Below are 25,444 nucleotides of genomic sequence, written 5' to 3'. Positions count from 1 at the left end.
TCTCCCTTCTGAAATTGCCATTAGATTCCCTCCATTAAATTAATTTAACTTCACCCCAACCATACTGGTATACCTCCCTGTGAGGTGAGAAGCAATCTTTCTGACTTTTACAGAACCTGGCCCAGTGGCCCTGGAAATCATAACTATCCCTCTTGCTAAATCTTATCAACCAAGCATCTACTTACATTATTTTCCTATTTCTGTGTTCACTGATATGTGGCAGTAGGAGCAATCCAGCGATTTTCACACCCATTGTTCATTCTCTATAATCTGCTAGGGGAATGTGTATTTTTTATAGATTGTTTAATTAGTTCTGATGTGATCCACTGTATCTGGATATCCAGCCTCCCTGTTTGTCTTCCAGTTTAGCATGTCCAGCATTAGTGGTATCCCTAGTCCTGGCATAAGAGAAGCAAGCTACCACCTTAACATCAAGGTTCCTATGCTCTATTTACATATTTCAGCAGAGAGAACCAAATGGTGCCATGAATTGACCCTGGTGAGGAACTGTCTCTTCCTACAGTACTGAGCACTGAAAATTAATTACTCAGCATGATACAATGAAAAAATTATTTTTGCCTGGTTTTGCTTGTCTGTTAAGCAGTTTCCTAGCCACTATTAAGCTGCACAAGATTAAGATGAGGGGAGACCAACTTCTGAAATATACATTACATAAAATGTACAGCTTCCAAAACTTACGACAGTGATGCAACTTGCTCATTAGGCTGCAATACACATTGCTTGAGCCCTTCCAGCTGATGAAACACTCTGTTTGCCTGGGAGTTCCCACATTACATGGAATGTTCATTTGACAAGTCCACGACGGCATGACACATTTCAATTCATTAGCCTACTAATTAAAAACGTCACAACTCTCCCAGGTCCTGGCTGCTTCACCACTGACTTGCTGTATCTTGTTATGTTTATCTGACTGTTCCAAGCTCTTATTTTCAGTTTGCTTAATAGAAACCGAGGTTAAATCATTAACTAAACAAAATTATGATTAATTCTGTTTCTCTAATTATCTTAAGTTAATGCACTGCCCTAAGTCAGTAAGTAAAAGACAGTTCTACTCCAATTTATCAGCTTCCCACTAATCTGTTACGTCGCTTCTCTATATTTTGTTTCTGAGTCTCCAGGAATCAGTCTGCGTTCATTGCCACTACTTCAGGCGGTTAAGGTCACTTCATATGACATACCTTACATTTTCTAAAATTATATATCAACTATCAACTCTGCTCTTAAACGCATCTCCCCCATTTCACGTACATCTGCTCTCACTCCATCCTCCCACCACCCCACTAGGAATAGGGTTCCCTTGGTCCTCACCTACCACCCCACCCGCCTCTGGGTCCAACATATTATTCTCTGTAACTTCCGCCACCTCCAGCGGGATCCCACCACTAAGCACATCTTTCCCTCCCCGCCTCTCTACATTCTGCAGGGATCGCTCCCTATGCAACTCCCTTGTCCATTCGTCCCCCCCATCCCTCCCCACGAAGGAGTCCTGACGAAAGGTCTCAGCCCAAAACGTCGACTGTAGCTCTACTAAGCACATCTTTCCCTCCCCGCCTCTCTACATTCTGCAGGGATCGCTCCCTATGCAACTCCCTTGTCCATTCGTCCCCCCCATCCCTCCCCACGAAGAAGTCCTGACGCAGGGTCTCAGCCCAAAACGTCGACTGTAGCTCTCCCTAGAGATGCTGCCTGGCCTGCTGCGTTCACCAGCAACTTTTATGTGTGTTGCGCGAAATTCCAGCATCTGCAGATTTCCTCGTGTTTGAGTTAATCATAAAGCTTACTTCACCTCCTCTGCATTTAAAAGACTGACCTGTCCTTCCTTTGTGGAGAATGGTGAAGCCATCAAGCTGCAGTGAAATGCCAGGGCATAGCCATGCTTCCATGAAGCAGGGTATACAGCAGACCCTGATGTTTCTCTGGTACAGCAATCTTACTGTGAGTCTTCATTTTTATTTTCCAGAGACTGTACATTGGCCAGCAGGAGAGTCGAGAGTGGGGATCTAAGGCCTCTGTGTTTCAATTGTACCTGTTGACCAGTTCGGCTTCCACACTTTGGTTTTCTTACAGGGTTACTGTACTTGTGACCTGAGTCTGCAGTCCGGGACCCATCAATTTTGAGAATCAATCGATTTTTTAAGTGTCAAAAAAAGGTGTTGCTTACTGAAGTACCCATTGCTGTGACTGTTAATCTCAGCTGTAGTAGCCCTAAATGTAAATTTTTGTTGATTCCCATTGGAGCTGCATGTAAAGAATCATCCCATATCACCACTGGTATGGAAATTCAAATGGATTACTATTCTCTGGCTAAAGAAATTCCTCCTCTTCCCTGTATGAAATGGATGTCCCTCTATTCTAAGGCTGTGCACTCTGGTCCTAGACTCCCCCATGAAAGAAAACCTGTTCTCCACATCCACTCCATTTAGGCATTTCAATATTCGGTAGGTTTCAGTGAAATCCCTCCTCATTCTTTGTAACTCTAGCAAGCACAGGTCAAGAGTCATCAAACACTCCTCATATTATATGTTAACCATATATTCCTAAAATCATTCTTGTCAACCTCCTCTGGACCCTCTCCACTGCCAGCACATCTTTTCTTACATAATAGGTCCAAAATTGTTCATAATGCATATATCATCATTTTCCATTAACCCTACAACCCCATTTAAAGAACCAATTGCTATTCTACTCTGTCATACTTTTCTTAGACAAGATGATGTTAAATTTTTCCCTATCCTTTTTCTGACATTTATATGTTTTCTCCTCACATTCTTCCAAATTCTATTGAATATATTTCACCCATATCTTCCCTCTAGGACCCTTGTATCATTCCCTGAATCACCTCAATGAATGATACCTTATCCCTCCTTCCACTTCCGGGAGTGTCATCTCCATGCCAGGGGAATGAGGACCAAATATGGGATCCAATGTTTGCTCAGAATTAGGTGTGGGGAGTTCAGAAGGACAATATCTCTAAAAGTAATCAGTTGTTTCTTAAGTGATAATAGACCCAGATAATTTACTTCGTAATGGTAGATGGAAAGAATTCTCATGGAATCTGAGGCTTACCTTCAGATATACTTTCTCTTTATTAGAAACCAACATCAATAGGGGAGCTACTCATTCTGGAATGAATGCTCTCTGATCCCAAAGTTTTCATTATCCTGTACTTGCCTACTTCACCCCACCCCCCCCAACACTATCTCTATCCTACGTGTACTGTGTTAATATAGAATGAGATAAGACTTTTGCAGTGTCAAGCTTTGTACCTTTGGGCTCTGTGAGATTTCAAGCTTAGGTGCTCTGTGTGCCACATGAATGGTAAGCTGTTCCACTTTTACCTTATATGTACAATGGCAAGCTTATGTCCTGGAGTTTATGGAATTGTTGTTATGCAAGTAAGCAGGCATAAGTTTACTTTTGTTCACTTTAAACTGTAGTTTGTGGCTCAAGCTGTTTTGAAAGTTATAGTCTTCGTCTCTTATTATCAACTTGGCAGATCTCCTCCTTTATTTCCCTTTTGCACAATCATCCCCCCGTCCTCTACTAATGTACAACAAAGCCAATAATTCACTACTGCCTACTATACAGATACTGTGAATTCCCAACACATCTTGCACTGTACATGAGAAATTTGATGAGACAACGTGATTTCACATTATAGCAGTAGATCAAATGAATGTAAAAATATGCAGTAAAACCCAGGGAACTACTATTTCCCTGGGTATAATTATTAGAAAATATCTTAAGTATTATAAATCAAATGTTAAGGACTACTATTGGTATTAAAGAGTCAAAGTGTTAAAAAGTCAGTTGGCTCAACAAATTATTTTACTTTCTGTGAAATAATACCTAACCTAACATTCTAATAACACAGGCATTAACTTAATAGATTTTGACACCTCAGTCATGCAACTCAGTCAAATAAATGAGATATCCTGACATATTTAAGAATACAATTTATTGGCAGTTCGTACTAATGACTACAGAAATAGTCTACTTTAACTTTCATGGTGTTATGTTATATCTGACTGCTGTATTGATCTTGTAATCTTTCAGTGACTGTTTGGTGCAGTTCTGAAATCTTTTAACTATGCACACATACAAAAAAAATCATTTTACAAATTGCAATATAACTTAATTCAATACTCTACCCAATGAGGGCAGCAAAGCATGTACAGAACTTGAATGTTAAAAAATTACGTTGAACATATTTAGTTAATGGTAATAATTAAAGAAAACCAATAAACTCAATCCACTAAATTTTAACTCTGAAACTACTTACGGACATAGAAGACTATTGTTTGGTATTAACAGTACTCTGTAAGAAAACCCTTTTAAGACAATCTTAATGACATCATAAGAATATCAATTTTTGATTCCATCAGCAAGAGGCTCAGAATTAACCTTCAATCAAAGAAAACTATTCTGAATTTTTTATTAGCCTAACGTCGGTGGTGGGGAAACTGCTGGAGTCAGTTATCAAGAATGTGATAACAGCACATTTGGAAAGCGGTGAAATGATCGGACAAAGCATGGATTTGTGAAAGGAAAATCATGTCTGACGAATCTCATAGAATTTTTTGAGGATGTAACTAGTAGAGTGGATAGGGGAGAACCAGTGGATGTGGTATATTTGGATTTTCAGAAGGCTTTTGACAAGGTCCCACACAGGAGATTAGTGTGCAAACTTAAAGTACACGGTATTGGGGGTAAGGTATTGGTGTGGGTGGAGAGTTGGTTAGCAGACAGGAAGCAAAGAATGGGAATAAACGGGACCTTTTCAGAATGGCAGGCGGTGACTAGTGGGGTACCGCAAGGCTCAGTGCTGGGACCCCAGTTGTTTACAATATATATTAATGACTTGGATGAGGGAATTAGATGCAGCATCTCCAAGTTTGCAGATGACACGAAGCTGGGTGGCAGTGTTAGCTGTGAGGAGGATGCTAGGAGGATGCAGGGTGACTTGGATAGGTTGGGTGAGTGGGCAAATTCATGGCAGATGCAATTTAATGTGGATAAATGTGAAGTTATCCACTTTGGTGGCAAAAATAGGAAAACAGATTATTATCTGAATGGTGGCCGATTAGGAAAAGGGGAGGTGCAACGTGACCTGGATGTCATTATACACCAGTCATTGAAAGTGGGCATGCAGGTACAGCAGGCGGTGAAAAAGGCGAATGGTGTGCTGGCATTTATAGCCAGAGGATTTGAGTACAGGAGCAGGGAGGTACTACTGCAGTTGTACAAGGCCTTGGTGAGACCACACCTGGAGTATTGTGTGCAGTTTTGGTCCCCTAATCTGAGGAAAGACATCCTTGCCATAAAGGGAGTACAAAGAAGGTTCACCAGATTGATTCCTGGGATGGCAGGACTTTCATATGAAGAAAGAATGGATGAACTGGGCTTGTACTCATTGGAATTTAGAAGATTGAGGGGGGATCTGATTGAAACGTATAAGATCCTAAAGGGATTGGACAGGCTAGATGCAGGAAGATTGTTCCCGATGTTGGGGAAGTCCAGAACGAGGGGTCACAGTTTGAGGACAGAGGGGAAGCCTTTTAGGACCGAGATTAGGAAAAACTTCTTCACACAGGGAGTGGTGAATCTGTGGAATTCTCTGCCACAGGAAACAGTTGAGGCCAGTTCATTGGCTATTTTTAAGAGGGAGTTAGATATGGCCCTTGTGGCTACGGGGGTCAGGGGGTATGGAGGGAAGGCTGGGGCGGGGTTCTGAGTTGGATGATCGGCCATGATCATAATAAATGGCGGTGCAGGCTCGAAGGGCCGAATGGCCTACTCCTGCACCTATTTTCTATGTTTCTATGTTTCTATTTCTCAGATGATAATCTAAACAATTCAGAAAAGTATATTATCATGCCAGATACATAGTATTCATAATATTTAGTTCTAGGTGTGATTCTGATTTCAATATCTTGTTACTCCTTGAACAAAGAGAAGTTTATTTGCAACAAAGAGATCAATATCTACGAACAGCCAGTTTAGAGTAGGCTTACTAGAATGCTTTGCCATCATCCACCATCAGGACGTGGTTCTACCCTACTCAATAGCCCTTTAACACTCAAGATCTTTCTAATGCATATTTTGCCACTGAATCATAAAATCATAGAGTTGAAATGGGCTCTCCAACCCACCATTATATATATATATATTTGCCTATTTGCACTAATCCCATTTGCCCACATTAGGACCATATCCTTTTTCGTCTTGTCTGTTTAAGCGTCTACTAAACATTGTAATTGTATCTGTTTCATTACCTACTTTAGTAGTAAACACAACTTGAGTAAAAAGTTACCCTTTAAAATTACTACCTCTCACCTTAAATCTATGATTCCTATCTATCTTATCTCTGCCTATCAAGATCTTATATGCTTCTATCAGGTCACAGCCTCCTTCATTTATGGGTAAAAAAGCAAACTATTGCATCTCTTCCCAAAAATAAAGTCTTCCAATCCTCACAAGATCCTCTACACTCTCCCCAATGATCCTTCGGGTTGTTGCAAATTTCCTTTGTGTGATCCTCTAAATGACTAGTAGAGTCAACATAAGGCTTCTTTGCCAGGAGTCAGGAAGAATAAAATGTATAGTTAAGGAATGGAGGATGGAGTTGGGGTAGGTACATTAGGTGGAAGTTCAATTGGTTGTTGGTGGGTGTAAAATTGGTGTCTGGAGGGATAATAGGAGGTTGGGAGACAAAGTTAGTAGCTGGGATGTGTAGGTAGGAGCATAAGTGGGATGCCCAAATATTGGCCAGTTTAGTAATTAATTGAACATAGAACAGTATGGCACATTACAGGCCCTTCAGCCCATAATGTTGTGCCGACCCTCAAACCATGCCTCCCATATAACCCCCCCACCTTAAATTCCTCCATATACCTGCCCAGTAGTCTCTTAAACTTCGCAAGTGTATCTGCCTCCACCACTGACTCAGGCAGTGCATTCCACGCACCAACCACTCTCTGAGTAAAAAAACCTTCCTCTAATATCCCCCTTGAACTTCCCACCCCTTACCTTAAAGCCATGTCCTCTTATATTGAGCAGTGGTACCGTGGGGAAGAGCCGCTGGCTATCCACTCTATCTATTCCTCTTATTATCTTGTACACCTCTATCATGTCTCCTCTCATCCTCCTTCTCTCCAGAGAGTAAAGCCCTAGCTCCCTTAATCTTTGATCATAATCCATATTCTCTAAACCAAGCAACATCCTGGTAAATCTCCTCGGTACCCTTTCCGATGCTTCCACATCCTTCCTATAGTGAAGCGACCAGAACTGGACACAGTACTCCAAGTGTGGCCTAACCAGAGTTTTATAGAGCTGCATCATTACATTGCTACTCTTAAACTCTATCCCTCAACTTATGAAAGCTAACACCCAATAAGCTTTCTTAACTACCCTATCTACCTATGAGGCAACTTTCAGGGATCTGTGGACATGTACCCCAGATCCCTCTGCTCCTCCACACTACCAAGTATCCTGCCATTTACTTTGTACTCTGCCTTGGAGTTTGTCCTTCCAAAGTGTACCACCTCACACTTCTCCGGGTTGAACTCCATCTGCCACTTCTCAGCCCACTTCTGAATCCTATCAATGACTCTCTGCAATCTTCGACAATCCTCTAACTATCTACAACACCACCATCCTTTATGTCGCCTGCAAACTTGCCAACCCACCCCTCTACCCCCACATCCAGGTCGTTAATAAAAATCACGAAAAGTAGAGGTCCCAGAATAGATCTTTGTGGGACACCACTAGTCACAATCCTCCAATTTGAATGTAATCCCTCCACCACCACCCTCTGCCTTCTGCAGGCAAGCCAATTCTGAATCCACCTGGCCAAACTTCCCCAGATCCCATGCCTTCTGACTTTCTGAATAAGCCTACCATGTGGAACCTTGTCAAATGCCTTACTAAAATCCATATAGATCACATCCACTGCACTATCCTCATCTATATGCCTGGTCACCTCCTCAAAGAACTCTATCAGGCTTGTTAGACTGTCCCTGATCAGACCATGATTCTCTAAATGCCCATAGATCCTATCTCTAAGAATCTTTTCCAACAGTTTTCCCACCACAGACGTAAGGCTCACTGGTCTATAATTACCCGGACTATCCCTACTACATCTTTTTGAACAAGGGAACAACATTCGCCTCCCTCCAGTCCTCCGGTACCATTCCTGTGGACAACGAGGACATAAAGATCCTAGCCAGAGGCTCAGCAATATCTTCCCTCACCTCATGGAGCAGCCTGGGGAACATTCCATCAGGCTCCGGGGACTTATCTGTCCTAATGTATTTTAACGACTCCAATACCTCCTCTCCCTTAATGTCAACATGCTCCAGAACATCAGCCTCACTCATATTGTCCTCACCATTATCAAGTTCCCTCTCATTGGGGAATACCAAAGAGAAGTATTCATTGAGGACCTCGCTCACTTCCACAGCCTCTGGGCACATCTTCACACCTTTATCTCTAATCGGTTCTACCTTCACTCCTGTCATCCTTTTGTTCTTCACATGATTGAAGAATCCCTTGGGGTTTTCCTTTACCCTACTCACCAAGGCCTTCTCATGCCCCCTTCTTGCTCTCTTCAGCCCCTTCTTAAGCTCCTTTCTTGCTTCCCTATATTCCTCAATAGACCCATCTGATCCTTGCTTCCTAAACCTCGTGTATGCTGCCTTCTTCCACCTGACTAGATTTTCCACCTCACTTGTCCCATGGTTCCTTCACCCTACCATTCTTCATCTTCCTCACAGGGACAAATTTATCCCTAACATCCTGCAAGAGATCTCTAAACATCGACCACATGTCCATAGTACGTTTCCCTGCAAAAACATCATCCCAATTCACACCCGCAAGTTCTAGCCTTATAGCCTCATAATTTTCCCTTCCTCAGTTAAAAATTTTCCTGTCCTCTCTGAGTCTATCCTTTTCCATGATAATGCTAAAGGCCAGGGAGCAGTGGTCACTGTCCCCCAGATGCTCACCCACTGAGGGATCTGTGACCTGACCCAGTTCATTACCTCATACTAGATCTAGTATGGCATTCCCCCAGTCAGCCTGTCCACATAGAAACATAGAAAATAGGTGCAGGAGTAGGCCATTCGGCCCTTCGAGCCTGCACCGCCATTTATTATGATCATGACTGATCATCCAACTCAGAACCCTGCACCAGCCTTCCCTCCATACCCCCTGATCCCCGTAGCCACAAGGGCCATATCTAACTCCCTCTTAAATATAGCCAATGAACTGGCCTCAACTGTTTCCTGTGGCAGAGAATTCCACAGATTCACCACTCTCTGTGTGAAGAAGTTTTTCCTAATCTCGGTCCTAAAAGGCTTCCCCTTTATCCTCAAACTGTGACCCCTCGTTCTGGACTTCCCCAACATCGGGAACAATCTTCCTGCATCTAGCCTGTCCAATCCCTCTAGGATTTTATACGTTTCAATGAGATCCCCCCTCAATCTTCTAAATTTCAACGAGTACAAGCCCAGTTCATCCAGTCTTTCTTCATATGAAAGTCCTGCCATCCCAGGAATCAATCTGGTGAACCTTCTTTGTACTCTCTCTATGGCAAGGATGTCTTTCCTCAGATTAGGGGACCAAAACTGCACACAATACTCCAGGTGTGGTCTCACCAAGGCCTTGTACAACTGCAGTAGTACCTCCCTGCTCCTGTACTCGAATCCTCTCGCTATGAATGCCAGCATACCATTCGCCTTTTTCACCACCTGCTGTACCTGCATGCCCACTTTCAATGACTGGTGTATAATGACACCCAGGTCTCGTTGCACCTCCCTTTTTCCTAATTGGCCACCAGTCAGATAATAATCTGTTTTCCTATTTTTGCCACCAAAGTGGATAACTTCACATTTATCCACATTAAATTGCATCTGCCATGAATTTACCCACTCACCCAACCTATCCAAGTCACCCTGCATCCTCTTAGCATCCTCCTCACAGTTAACACTGCCGCCCAGCTTCGTGTCATCCGCAAACTTGGAGATGCTGCATTTAATTCCCTCATCCAAGTCATTAATATATATTGTAAACAACTGGGGTCCCAGCACTGAGCCTTGCGGTACCCCACTAGTCACTGCCTGCCATTCTGAAAAGGTCCCGTTTATTCCCACTCTTTGCTTCCTGTCTGCTAACCAATTCTCTATCCACATCAATACCTTACCCCCAATACCGTGTACTTTAAGTTTGCACACTAATCTCCTGTGTGGGACCTTGTCAAAAGCCTTTTGAAAATCCAAATATAGCCACATCCACTGGTTCTCCCCTATCCACTCTACTAGTTACATCCTCAAAAAATTCTATGAGATTCGTCAGACATGATTTTCCTTTCACAAATCCATGCTGAATTTGTCCGATGATTTCACCGCTTTCTAAATGTGCTGTTATCACACCTTTGGTGACTGACTCCAGCAGTTTCCCCACCACCAACATTAGGTTAACTGGTCTATAATTCCCCAGTTTCTCTCTCCCTCCTTTTTTAAAAAGTGGGGTTACATTAGCCACCCTCCAATCCTCAGGAACTAGTCCAGAATCTAACGAGTTTTGAAAAATTATCACTAATGCATCCACTATTTCTTGGACTACTTCCTTAAGCACTCTGGGATGCGGACGATCTGGCCCTGGGGATTTATCTGCCTTTAATCCCTTCAATTTACCCAACACCACTTCCCTACTAACATGTATTTCGCTCAGTTCCTCCATCTCACTGGACCCTCTGCCCCCTACTATTTCTGGAAGATTATTTATGTCCTCCCTAGTGAAGACAGAACCAAAGTAATTATTCAACTGGTCTGCCATGTCCTTGCTCCCCATAATCAATTCACCTGTTTCTGTCTGTAGGGGCCCTACATTTGTCTTAACCAATCTTTTTCTTTTCACATATCTATAAAAGCTTTTACAGTCAGTTTTTATGTTCCCTGCCAGTTTTCTCTCATAATCTTTTTTCCCCTTCCTAATTAAGCCCTTGTCCTCCTCTGCTGAACTCTGAATTTCTCCCAGTCCTCAGGTGAGCCACTTTTTCTGGCTAATTTGTATGCTTCTTCTTTGGAATTGATACCATCTCTAATTTCTCTTGTCAGCCACGGGTGCACTACCTTCCTTGATTTATTCTTTTGCCAAACTGGGATGAACAATTGTTGTAGTTCACCCATGCAATCCTTAAATGCTTGCCATTGCATATCCACCGTCAATCCTTTAAGTGTCATTTGCCAGTCTATCTTAGCTAATTCACGTCTCATATCTTCAAAGTTACCCCTCTTTAAGTTCAGAGCCTTTGTTTCTGAATTAACTATGTCACTCTCCATCTTAATGAAGAATTCCACCATATTATGGTCACTCTTACCCAAGGGGCCTCTCACGACAAGATTGCTAATTAACCCTTCCTCATTGCTCAAAACCCAGTCTAGAATAGCCTGCTCTCTAGTTGGTTCCTCGACATGTTGGTTCAAAAAACCATCCCACATACATTCCAAGAAATCCTCTTCCTCAGCACCTTACCAATTTGGTTCACCCAATCTACATGTAGATTGAAGTCACTCATTATAACTGCTGTTCCTTTATTGCACACATTTCTAATTTCCTGTTTAATACCATCTCCGACCCCACTACTACTGTTTGCTGGCCTGTACACAACTCGCACCAGCGTTTTCTGCCTCTTAGTGTTATGCAGCTTTACCCATATCGATTCCACATTTTCCCGGCTTATGTCCTTCCTTTCTATTGCGTTAGTCTCATCTTTAACCAGCAACGCCACCCCACCTCCTTTTCTTTCATGTCTATATTGTCACATATTGTGACAGGAATCTGTCCTGGACACACTTAACAAGCTCTGCCCCATCTAAACCCTTGGAACTAATCAGGAGCCAATCAATATTCGGGAAGTTGAAGTCACCCATGATAACAACCCTGTTATTTTTGCACCTTTCCAAAATCTACCTCCCAATCTGTTCCTCTGTATCTCTGCTGCTACCAGGGGGCCTATAGAATACCCCCAATAGAGTAACTGCTCCCTTCCTGTTCCTGACTTCCACCCATACTGACTCAAAAGAGGATCCTGCTACATTACCCACCCTTTCTGTAGCTGTAATAGTATCCCTGACCAGTAGTGCCACCCCTCCTCCGCTTTTCCCCCCTCTCTATCCCTTTTAAAGCACTGAAATCTGGGAATATTGAGAATCCATTCCTGTCCTGGTGCCAGCCAAGTCTCTGTAATGGCAATCCTGAATTGAATTTCCAGGTAAAGTACATGTTCAGGAAAGTTGACTTTAAGTTATACTGTCACAGGCTTAATGGTGTTATGAAAGCATCCTAGAAACAGCTTGGAATAGGCATAGATAATTTTAAATTATGTAAGTGGAGCCCATTACATCCCATCATACTTGGCTACGGTTGTCAGATGCACAAAAAACACCAATTAAAAAAACATAAAACTTCCAGTGTCCTTAATTTTTAGTCAGTTTTTTAAAAAAATTATTTTCTTTGAACTTGGTATTGCCTATTACACAATAAAGCACGATGTAACGTGATCTAATTTCTAAAAACATATTATATGGTAGGTTCCAAATACATATTTACAAAATGAATCAGAATCAGGTTTAAACAGGAGAATGACTTGGACCCAAATTCTGGAGTATCTGCAGCGAGGATCAAGACATGGTTTCAAACTGGATCAAGAATCTGAGCACAAACCAAACACTAGAGGAAATCATGAGTAGGTTTACGATTAAGCACCGAACCTCAGTTCAGGTGCTCCTTAAATGTTCAATCCTTGGCGCCCAAAACAGGATTGCCAAATAGCTGGACTATCCAGAATCTTTAAAGGGGCCACGCCTGCTATTCATGCTCAGGGGAGTTAGGACGTCTAAACCTCGTAAGCTGGCGCAGATGAGTGCATGTTGTAACATTAGGTTCACTGGCATATTAGGTTCACTGAAATTTGCTGTTTTACTGCAGTACAGTGCAAAACATAATAAAAACACAATAAATTACAATAAGAAATATATACATAATTTAAACAGTTAATGCAAAAAGATAGGGAAAAATTAGCAAGGGTAGTGTAATGTACCTAGGTTCATTGTCCAGTCAGAAATCTGATGGCAGAGGGGAAGAAGCTGTTCCTAAATGCTGAGTATGTGTCTTCATGCTCCTCTACCTCCTCCTTGAAGGTAACAAGAGAATATGTCCCTTGTGATGGAGGTCCTTAATGATGGATGCCATTTTTTGAGGCAATGCCTTTTGAAGATGACCTCAGTGCCGGGCAGGCTCATGGCCATGAAGGAACTAGCTGAGTTTGCAACTTTCTGCAGCTTTTCCAATCTTGTGCAGTGGCCCCCTCCATATCATTTGCTGATGCAATCAGTTAGAATGCTCTCCATGGTATTTCTGTAGAAATTTGTTAGAGTCTTTCACAGTGAAGCATCATAGATGTTAGATCATGAATGATAGGTTTCAAAAAAGTAATGGCCTTCAAAACCTGCCAGAGTTGACGTACATCTGAATCCATCACTAACTTCTGGATCACCAGTTTTGAATGCCACTGATCTAGCTCTCAGCAGGCTATGAATCTCCTGGTTCATCCATAGCTTTTTGTTTGGTTAAGTCTGCTATGTTCTTGAAGGTACACATTGATCCATGCAGGTCTTGATGAAGTCGGTGACAACTGTGGCATATACATTCAGATTTGAAGATGAATATCTGAATATCTAAATAACTGATTCAAACCAGTCCTGTAAGTGCTTCTCCACCTCCCTTGACAATACTTTTCTGGTCCTCACCACAGGCATTGCGGTCCTTAGTCTTTGCTCGTACGCAGAAGTAAAAGTACAGTCATTGACTGGAATACAAGTCACCAACACAAAATTCAGGAGAAACTCAGCAAGTCAGGCAGCTTCTATGGAGGCCAAGAGCCATCATGAGGGCTGAGACCTCCAGCATCTGCAGAATTTCTTGTATTTATGGAGTGTTATTTAGATCATTATTTTCCCTTCCAATCAACTTTCAACCCACTGTCATCAGATCATCTGTTTATTTATTTGGATAGCTGGCTTTATTTCTGTCTTATTAATTTTTAATTAAATATTAACAAAGGTGAATTGACAGAATGCCGTCTTCCTATTAGCTTCATAATTACTAGGCCGGATCATCAGATGATCTACAGTTAATTAGCAGGCTTTTATTTTGTAGAGTAACACCATAATAAATTCTTTCTGGAAATACAACTACATACTGTACATTGTCAAAGTCAAAGTCAAAGTAAAAATGTATTGTCAGAGTGCATACATGTTACCACATACAACCCTGAGATTCTTTTTCTGCAGGCACACTTAGCAAATCTATGGAACAGTAATGGTGATAGTATCAGTGCACAACAAACTGCAAATGCAGATATAAATAAATGGCAAAATAACAACCATGAAATAACAAGGTAAAGGAGTTCTTAAATGAGTGTAGTTATCCCCTTTTCTTCAAGGACCTGATGGTTGAGGGATAGTAGCTGTTCTTGAACCTGATGGTGCAAGTCCTGAGGCAATTGTACCTTCTAACTGATGGCTGCAGTGAAAAAGGAGCATGGCTTGGGTGGTGAGGATCTTTGATAATGAATGCTGATCTCCTACAGCAACGTTTCATGTAGGTATGCTCAATGGCTGGGAGGGCCAAATCCACTACCTTTTTATGGATTTTCCGCTCAAAGACATTGTCAGTTCTGATCTTCTGCTTTGCTTATTACATCTTCAAAGAACACTAAGAAATTTGTTACACATAATTTATTTTCCAGAAAATAGCAAAAATCTGCTATTATCAGGGAAGAAGGTCTCTTATTTACAAGACACAGTAAAAAAATCTGCAACATCATTTCGAAGATATAAAATATTTGCTTTGACATGAAGAAACACTTGGTGCTATTAAAGAGCAATAAAAACAGATAGGAATAAGACCATAAAGCTATTAAGGGACAAGTAATTGTTGAATGTGATGCAAAATTTAGGAACATTCCCTTAGTCAGAACATCCCTTCATATCTGAGCTGTAAAGATAATGTAGCTTTTGGCTCCTGCAAGTCAGTCACTGAATAGGTGGAGGGGTAGGTAGTTTTGAGGAAGTAGAGAGACTACAGGAGGACTTAGACAGATTAGGAAAATGGGCAAAAAACGTGGCAGATGGTCATGTACTTTGGTAGAAAAACTAAAAGAGTAGACTATTTCCTGAAAGGAGAGAAAATTCAAAAATCGGAGGTGCAAAAGGACTTGGGAGTCCTTGTGCAGGATTCCCTGAAGGTTAATTTGCAGGTTGAATATGTGCTGAGAATGGCAAATGAAATGTTGGCCTTCATTTCAAGAGGACTAGAATGTACAAGCGAAGATGTAATATTGCGGCATTATGAAGCACTCACGAGGCCTCACTTGGAGACTTGTGAGCAGTTTGAAGCCCCATATCTTAGAAAGGATTTGCTGAAACTGGAGAGCGTTCACAGGAAGTTCAAGACAACTTCAAGAACAACTTGTTATATGAAGAGTTTTGAATAGCTTTGAGTCTGTATTCACTAAAATACAGAAGAATGAGGGATAACTTCATTGAACCTATTGAATGGTGAAAGGCCTCAATAGAGTGGATGTGGAGAGGATATTTCCTATAGCGGGAGAGTTTAGGACCAGAGGACCCAGCCTCAGAATAGAGGGGTGTACTTTTAGTACTGAGATGGGAAGCAATTTATTTAGCCAGAGAGAGGTGAATCCATAGAATTTGTTACCACAAGCATCTGTGGAAGCCAAGTCTTTACTTATATTTAAGGCAGAGGTTGATAGATTCTTGATTGATCAAGACATGAAGGGATACAGGGAGAAGGCAAGAGACTGGGGCTGAGAGCAAAAATAGAAAATCATGATGAAATGATGGAGCAGACTCAATGGGCGAAATGGCCTAATTCTGCTCCTGCAGCTTATGGTCTTATGAATCATCCATGTTTAAAATATATCGAAGTTTGTGGAATATACGAAAACTTTGCGATAGTATGCTTTGAAGAGAAGACCACACAGGACATTGATGTCAGAAGCTTATTTGTAGCTAATGCTTGAATAAAATGGGAACAGAAAACTGGTGAGAAAAATAGCCAATACAAATGTGATTCCCATGAGCCTCCTATGATAAGTAGTAGAGAAATCATCATGGTGTTTTTACAGCTTACTGATCGCAAGGTAATTGATATTGCATAAACTGCATTTTATTCATTCAAGTTAAGATAAATTGTAATCTTTGTAACTCACAAATCACTAATAAAGCAAGAATGATTGGGTTTGGAACTCGATCTCACAAATGAAATTTTCTTTATTATAGAAATAACCATAGAAGCCAATGGTTCATCTGTAGCAATGACAAGTCATTACATCTTGATCAGTGAACAAACTTCATGTCCCACATTTTGTTCATCATTTGTGAACAGTCCTTTTTTTCTTCTAGATGAACTAGATGAATCAATGTGCCAAGGAAAAATTGAGAAATATTGAATTATCTACAATCTTTCTAATACTTTGTTTTTGGAAAGTTTGTTGCTGGGTAGTTGCTAGTGAGTGCCAAATGCGTCAGATGACATTATCCCATCCACTGTTTTGACAGATGTAAACCTTTATTAAATAAATCTATTATTGAAGTAATTTAATTCTGGCCAGCAGGTTGCCAAATGGATGAGTTATTGATATTAACTCAATATCAGTTCTTATTTTCCTCAATAATAATGGAAAACCTATACTGTACTTTTTCTTATAATATGGGAGGATCTCTGATAAGTTGGGTATTAAACTGTTCATTCATAATTAAGCTTAAGAAGCTAGTAATGATTCACCCTTTGAAATATAGTACTGTATTGTAGTGAAGATATTATTGCTGGACTATTAGGCAGAGAACTCCATGATCTTAACCCAGCAAAACAAAATTGAGATATTTTCAAGTCAGCATTTGTGTGACTTGGAGTGGAACTTTCATGTTCTGCTCTACCTAAGGACCTGCAGTGTTTATGCCTCAAGATAGTAGCGATGTTGGTTTGGGAAATGCTGGCAGATAGTTACAGTGCATCTTGAAAATAGTACAAAGTTCAGTTATAAATCTCTGATGTCTGTGCAATAAACGTTGGAAGTGTGGATGGAGTATAAATGAAGTGGTTGAGCTTCTGGAATATTGTTGGAGCTACATTCATTCGAGCATGTAAAGGGTATTCCATCATATTTATAGCTTGTATAGTAGATGGTGGAAAGACTTGATTGTTGTGATATGACCTGCTCAGTGAATAATATCAAGCCTTTGCCCTGATCTTATTGTGGCAGCATTAGTATGCTTAATTTGCTTAAGTTTCTGGCTAAAGGCAAGAGACTCCATGTCTCCTCTCCTGTATTCCCATTTCATCCAACCCCATGCCTTAACCTCCATCACTATGTTGATAGTGGAGAACTTAGAGATCACAATGTAGGTCACTGTTCGAGGGAATACAATTAGACTTCTATTGGAGATGGTCATTTTTTTGCAATTATGTAATATTACTTGACATTTTTCTGTCAACCCTTTATGTTGTCTAATTGTGTTCCTTGTGGGCACAGGCTGATCCATTTTTAGAATAGTCGTAAAGGATGCAGAATGTGGTACAATCACAACTAAGCAACTTCATTTCTAATTTGCAATTCATGTTCACCTCCTCCAGCCTAGTCTATTGCAATGTTCATGATTGGTGAGACCACATGTAGACCCTGCACAATTTGCAGAGCACCAGCACTTTGTCCATGATGGCCACCTTGAGCTTTCAGTTATAAGTCACTTCAACCCCCTCTTCCCATTTCCACAGTTACCTGTCTGTCCTTTAGCCTTCTCTATTACCATGGTGAGGTCAAACTGAAGCCAGAAAAATGGTACCTTATATAATACTTGTGAGGCATATAATCTATGAGCATTGAATTCTCCAGTACTGCATCCATTTACAGCATATGAGGTCTCTTGTATCTCCATTTCAAAATTTGATGCTGAGAGGGTGATTGCTAATGGAAACAGTCGTTTTCTTTCTAAGATACCATAGATTTTGGTTAATCAGGACACACCAGGACCAGTACATTTTGGCCTAGTTATGCGGCTGCCCTAATTGACCGAAGTTTCATGGAAATAATTAAAAAGTATAAAAAAGACCACCATAAATAACAAATTATGTATTTAAACAAAATAGAGAACTAATTAGAACACTACCAACACTACTGCAGTGCTATAAATCTGTGTATTAGTTCCTAATAGTTATCAACAGAGGAATTCATTCAGTGTATGCTGGTGTGCTCTTTTGATTGTATATGATCAAAATCAGCATACTTAGTGCTGATAATGGACTACCTTCATACAATCTTTATGACAACCTCAAAATATTCATTTTCATTGTAGCATTCAAGATGATTGTCAAAACCTTCAAATTCTTTGCAGGTTTTCATAGTTACAAATTCTTCGTAAGGAGTAATTTGTTGAAGTAATGAAAACATTTCACTTTCACTACCGCCCATTTCTGACATCTCCAAGCATGAATGCTTGAAACCAAAGTGAGCAAAACAGTTCTGAATTATCTTACTGCTTATTTTTCGCCAACTAACAGTGACAAAAATCACTGCTTTTTGAACACATACGCCACAACTCATGCTATTTAAAAACTGTTCGCTCTAGTATGGTGTAATGTCTAATGCCACACAAGTGCACGTGACTGAAGCTAGTTAGCAACTTCAGCAACAGTCTCCTGTTCCAATTAAGCAGCATAGAGTCCCAAGTAAATGAAGGGAATCCAGGCTATTTTCTTCATTAGATTTTATTCTTTAAGAGTTGTTCCAAGTAAGTGGTTGCATCGATTAATTGATTGCCCAGTTAACTGGAATCCACTGTATTGCCTGAGAAATTCCTGCAGCAAAGTTCAGGAAGCTTTGATGATTAATCTTTAATAATCAAACAGTCTGGTTGATTTGACTTGAGTTCTTGCAGAACTTTAACATGGATTCTCACTGGAATAATTTTGGAGGGGGGTGGTATTGATGAAACACTGGATCAAATGCTGTATTATTGCTCTGAGGCAGTGTCTCAACCCAAAATGTTGACTTACACCTCTTGTCTCCACGGATATTGCTTGTCTGCTGAGTTTTTCTTGCGTTCTGTTTTTGTCCACCATCTTAACTCTTCTACATCATCCTTTTATTTACCATTATGTATTCCTCTATTCACTGAGATGGCTCCTCAGATTTTAGGTAGGCCTCATACTGAATTTGTCCCTTGGCTTAAAAATAATGGAAAATTGGGTGATTGAATGCCTTTACAAATTGTGATTGGATGTAATTCTGTTTCTGGTAATCTCTCATATTTGCTTGGGTTTGGATTAAAAGGCTGATTCTGTGGGCATAGTGGCATGTTGGTACATCACATCTGTGCGAATTCAAGATTCATCTCCACTTGCACAGATCACTCTGACAGAAATTGTTATGGACAAATACATCTCTGGCAATTGAAAAGGTGAGGATAAAACTAAGAAAGCTTTCTCATCACATTGAGTCCTTCACCAACTGCAACTCACCCAATTCACCAATTATGTCCTTGGTCAGTGTTGGTGTTATTGACAAGCAAGAGAAAATCTGCAGATGCTGGAAATCAAAGTAATACACACAAAATACTGGAGGAACTCAGATGGCTTTGCAAAATCTATGGAAAAGAGTAAACAGTCGACGCTTTAGGCCGAGACCCTCCATCAGGACTGGAGCCTCTCTACACGCTATTGACATCCCACCTAGAGTTCATTCTGTGTTTTTAATGTAGCACCCCTGGCCAGACTCAGGGTCGCTCGACTCGCTGTCCTCTAGGGAAACAGCCCTCGGCCCCGCCAAACTGGGTAATTAGTTTGTGTGGATGCTGTGTGATGTACCCCACCCCACCCAAATAACAGACAATACACCAGATACGATTAAATTATTTACTGTTTGTAGTTATTACTCGAACCATATAATTAATAGAGAATAAAAAAATAAAAGGAAAATAAAAGGCGCCACACTTATCAAAGTTCAATCTCTTCGTGCACAAACAGTTGGAGCTCAGGACCCTTCTTCTTCACCCTGCGACCCCTTGGACCACCTCAACCGGCAGCCTGGGACCAACAACGATGGTCGACCAGACGCTCCACACGAGTACGTCTCCGTCTCCTCGTCGAACGCCCTCCTTGGGGTCCGACCCCGTTAGCGGACATCACAGCACCTGGTCCATCCTCTGTCTCTCTCTCTCGCCTTCTCCCCCAAAACCCCGTGCATACAGTATCTTCAAATACACCAAAAACATAACGACTAACCCAACTGATTCGTAACCATATTCTTATCACACTCCTAACCCAAAACAAGCTGCTAGCACAAAAAGTTTCTCAGCGCTTAACATAACAAAGAAGCATTCCCAAGTATAACATAACAAAGAAGCCATTTTAATTAGCCTACACAGCAACATAAGAGACAAAACCTCCTTACACTCTTCCCCCACCAAATAAAGTCATGTCCTCATGACTTCTAAATAACTCGCCAACCAGTCCTACAGATACGCAACACACATGTACACAGATACATACAGTGACAGTGCTCCCCAAACAGTGGACCTTATGCCCGTCCCACGGGCGCTACATAGGCCAACCTATCTGGGAGCCTCTTAACCCTCTGAGACCTCCGTATCCTCTCACCTAAACCCAAAAGGCTCAGACACTACTAGGGATACCTCTGGTCTGCTTGCCAACTCCTCTCTCACTCAGGCCACCATTACAACTTGGAGCCCCCTGTCCCATGTGCGGGGCCCTGCTCCTTTTCCTCCCTGGTCCTGCCGTAACTCAGACTGCCCACAGCTAGCCCTCCCCACTGCACCTGACTCAGTGGGAAAAGGGCCAAAGTTCTCTTCCTCAATCAGGGGGAAGTTAGTGAAAGGCAGCAGATACCACATGTGCAGCACATCATCCTTCGAATCCATATTCGTCCTCATTCCCTGGATCGGTAGCTGCTGTTTAAGACTCTCCAAACTGAAACATTTAGCCAGGGCTACCCCTTCAGCCTCCTGCAGTTGAGACGTCAGCTTCTTCGGGGACTCCTTCAACTCTCGCCACAGCCTCAGCAGTTCTGACTCAGGGTTCTTGGCCATCTCAATATGGGACGCAGCTACCCCACCAGTTTCTTCCGCCCTGACCTGAAAAGCAGCAGTTAAAGGACATACAGCCTCCAGTTTTTTCTTCCTGATGACGTCTTCCAGGTCAACTTTCAGTTTTTCCACTTCATTTAAACTCTCGATAGTCATCTTCAGGTTCCTTTCAAGCGTCCGCCTCCCTTTTCCGAGATCTGTCCTCCATTTCTTCACCTCCTCGGGAGTGTAGCCAAACTCCGCTCCCTGGGCTCTTGGTTTTTTGTTGGCCTTAGTCAGAACACTTCCTTGATCTTCCCCAACTTGTACGTCTTCCAATCTTTTCTGAATCGATGTATTGAGTTTCTGCTGATCCCTTCGAAGGTGGGTCATTGTTTCTTCTTGCTGGATTAATTCATCAGTACATGACTGCAGTGTCGGCTCGGAATTCCATTGCTCCTTCTCCACGTTGACGAGCGTGAATTCCAAATCTGCAATGGTCGTCCCACAAGTGCGGCACTCAGTCTCTGGTCAGCATTTCTGAGCACTCAGTTCAGCAGTGCAAATCCCCTCTCTCCCCTGTGTCTCAGACAGATTGACAACTTGGGTTTCCATCCCCAGGTCCACCACCATCTGTTCCAACACCAAGAAGTTCAACTGGTATGTCGGGTCATTTTTCTCACACTGCACCAAACTCCCCCAGCCAAAAACTTCTCCACATTTGACACTTCGCTTCTGTCACCTGGGCTCAGCCACTCGCCTCGCTTCATAGTCCCCCAGGCGAATCCAAGCTCTAGGTGGTCATCCACATACGCCAAAACTCCACACACCTTCACTTCCCCCATGGTCTTCCTCATGCCCTGCAGGAAGGATGCAGGGACTCCGGATATGCCCTTGGGCATCTTTTTGGATTGGAAGAATCCTAGGAAACTAATAATGGCCATCTTCGGCTCAACAGCCGCACTCCTCAGGATCTGGTAACATCCACACCTCAGATCCAGCACATTAAACCACGTCGCATAATCCACACACACGCTGCCTCTATCTTCCATGGCGTCAGGGTCCAGTTGCCGCGACCTCTCTCTCACTGAGGTGTCTTCAGCAGTCAACTCCCCTCCCTCGTGGTAGTTCAGATCATCTACTAAGAGGGTCTCACCCTCAGCTACTTCCCCCAGGCCGTACCACCGCTGGGTCTCGCTTAAATTCGGTACCGGCTCAAGGCTGCTACACACGTCCTCAGAAGCAACTCGACACATTGGGTGCCCAGACAATGCCCCCATGATCTCCAGGGTCATGAACCAATCATCATCTTCTGGATAACTACTGGCACTGGTACCCAAAATCTCCGGTGCCCTTGCGGTTGTCAAGGGTAAATGCTTCAGACACCGGTTGTAAAACAAACTGTACACCAACTTGACCTGCGCCCCAGGGTCAAGGATGGCTTTAGCATCGCTTCCCTCTATCCATAACGACACCCTGGGGCGTGGTCCCTCTAAGCCTTCAGGAATAGGGTCTTTTCCTTTCGGAAGTTCATTGGTACATTGCTGGGAACGTGCTTCCCCAGAGACCCCAAGCCGTCCCCCCACTGGGCCTCCACTAAGTTTCCCGACACCTCTCTGACCAGCTGAACAACTGAAGGAGGGGCTGATTCCCTGAAATGATCCCCCGGCACTGCAAGCAATTTAGCCAGCCTCCTAGCCAGAGAAGACACACTGAAAACTTTCTCCCACTTTCAAATAACTGACAGCTGTCACTACGGTGTAAGTGAACCTGACAGCTCTAATACCGTCACCAGCCCGCCTACTCAAACTTTCAACCAATCCCTGTTGCTCTCCCTCAACCGAGCACTGCCACTCATCTAACAACTGAGAGATCCGCTCCGCCCGCGTCTCGTACGCCTCCACCCCTCTTGGGGTGGACACTATCTCAAATGTCAGGCGGAGCCTACCATAGCTAGAACATTTATTCGCAGACCCTACCTCCAAATCAGACCACTCTTTCCTCTCTCTCCCAACAGCATGGACAGCCCCGAGTTCCACCTCCAACTCGTCAATGCTAGTCTGAACTCGAACAAAGACCTCGCCCACAATAACCAGCAAATAACCCACAGAGACACACATTATTGATTTAAAAAGGGCAACCACACAGCATACTAGTAGATCCCATCCCGGACGAGCCCCCACAATGTAGCCCCTCTGGCCAGACTCAGGGTCACTCGGCTCGCTGTCGTCTAAGGAAACAGCCCTTGGCCCTGCCAAACTGGGTAATTAGTTTGTGTGGATGCTGTGTGATGTACCTCACCCCGCCCAAATAACAGACAATACACCAGATACGATTAAATGATTTACAGTTTATAGATATTATTGGAACTATATAATTAATAGAGAATAAAATATAAAAGGAAAATAAAAGGCGCCACACTTATCAAAGTTCAATCTCTTTGTGCACAAACAGTTGGAGCTCAGGACCCTTCTTCTTCACCCTGCGACCCCTTGGACCACCTCGACCGGCCGTCTGGGACCAACAACGGTGGTCGACCAGACGATCCACATGAGTCCGTCTCCGTCTCCTCGCTGAACGCCCTCCTCGGGGTCCAACCCCGTTAGCAGACATCACAGCACCTGGTCCATCCTCTGTCTCTCTCTCTCTCTCTCTCTCCTTCTCCCCCAAAACCCCGCGCATACAGTATCTTCAAATACACCAAAAACAGAACAACTATCTCAATTGGTCCGTATCCATATTCTTATCACACTCCTAACCCAAAACAAGCTGCTAGTGCAAAAAATTTCTCAGCATTTAACATAACAAAGAAGCCATTTTAATTAGCCTACGCAGTAACATAAGAGACGAAACCCCTTACATTAACCTCTGTTAGTATATTTACCACATAAATGGCCCTGTAGCTCAGAAGGGTAGGGCAAGGAAGAGGAGGGCAGTTGTGATAGGGGACTCGATAGTAAGGGGGTCAGATAGGCGATTCTGTGGACGCAGTCCAGAGACCCGGATGGTAGTTTGCCTCCCTGGTGCCAGGGTCCGGGATATTTCTGATCGTGTCCAAGATATCCTGAAGTGGGAGGGTGTGGAGCCAGAGGTCGTGGTACATATAGGTACCAATGACATAGGTAGGAAAAGGGATGAGGTCCTGAAAGGAGAATATAGGGAGCTAGGAAGGGAGTTGAGAAAAAGGACCGCAAAGGCAGTAATCTCGGGATTACTGCCTGTGCCACGCGACAGTGAGAGTAGGATGCGATGAGGTGGAGGATAAATGCGTGGCTGAGGGATTGGAGCGGGGGCAGGGATTCAAGTTTTTGGATCATTGGGACCTCTTTTGGCGCAGGCGTGACCTGTACAAAAAGGACGGGTTACACTTGAATCCTAGGGGGACCAATATCCTGGCAGGGAGATTAGCGGGGGCTACTGAGGTGACTTTAAACTAGAATGGTTGGGGGGTGGGAATCAAATTAAAGATGCTAGGCGTGAGGAGGTTAGTTTACAACAGGGGGATGGGAACCAGTGCAGAGAGACAGAGGGGTGTAAAGTGAGGGTAGAAGCAAAAAGTACTAAGGAGAAAAGTAAAAGTGGCAGGCTGACAAATCCAGGGCAAGCATTAAAAAGGGCCACTTTTCAACATAATTGTATAAGGGTTAAGAGAGTTGTAAAAGAGCGCCTGAAGGCTTTGTGTGTCAATGCAAGGAGCATTCGTAATAAGGTGGATGAATTGAAAGTGCAGATTGTTATTAATGATTATGATATAGTTGGGATCACAGAGACTTGGCTCCAGGGTGACCAGGGATGGGAGCTCAACGTTCAGGGATATTCAATATTCAGGAGGGATAGGCATGAAGGAAGGGGAGGTGGGGTGGCGTTGCTGGTTAAAGATGAGATTAACGCAATAGAAAGGAAGGACATAAGCCGGGAAGATGTGGAATCGATATGGGTAGAGCTATGTAACACTAAGGGACAGAAGACGCTGGTGGGAGTTGTGTACAGGCCACCTAACAGTAGTAGTGAGGTCGGAGATGGTATTAAACAGGAAATTAGAAATGTGTGCGATAAAGGAACAGCAGTTATAATGGGTGACTTCAATCTACATGTAGATTGGGTGAACCAAATTGGTAAAGGTGCTGAGGAAGAGGATTTCTTGGAATGTATGCGGGATGGTTTTTTGAACCAACATGTCGAGGAACCAACTAGAGAGCAGGCTATTCTGGACTGGGTTTTGAGCAATGAGGAAGGGTTAATTAGCAATCTTGTCG

The sequence above is a fragment of the Mobula birostris genome, chromosome 21, assembly GCF_030028105.1.
Source record: "Mobula birostris isolate sMobBir1 chromosome 21, sMobBir1.hap1, whole genome shotgun sequence".
Classification (NCBI taxonomy): domain Eukaryota; kingdom Metazoa; phylum Chordata; class Chondrichthyes; order Myliobatiformes; family Myliobatidae; genus Mobula; species Mobula birostris.
This window is presented reverse-complemented; position numbering follows the sequence as displayed.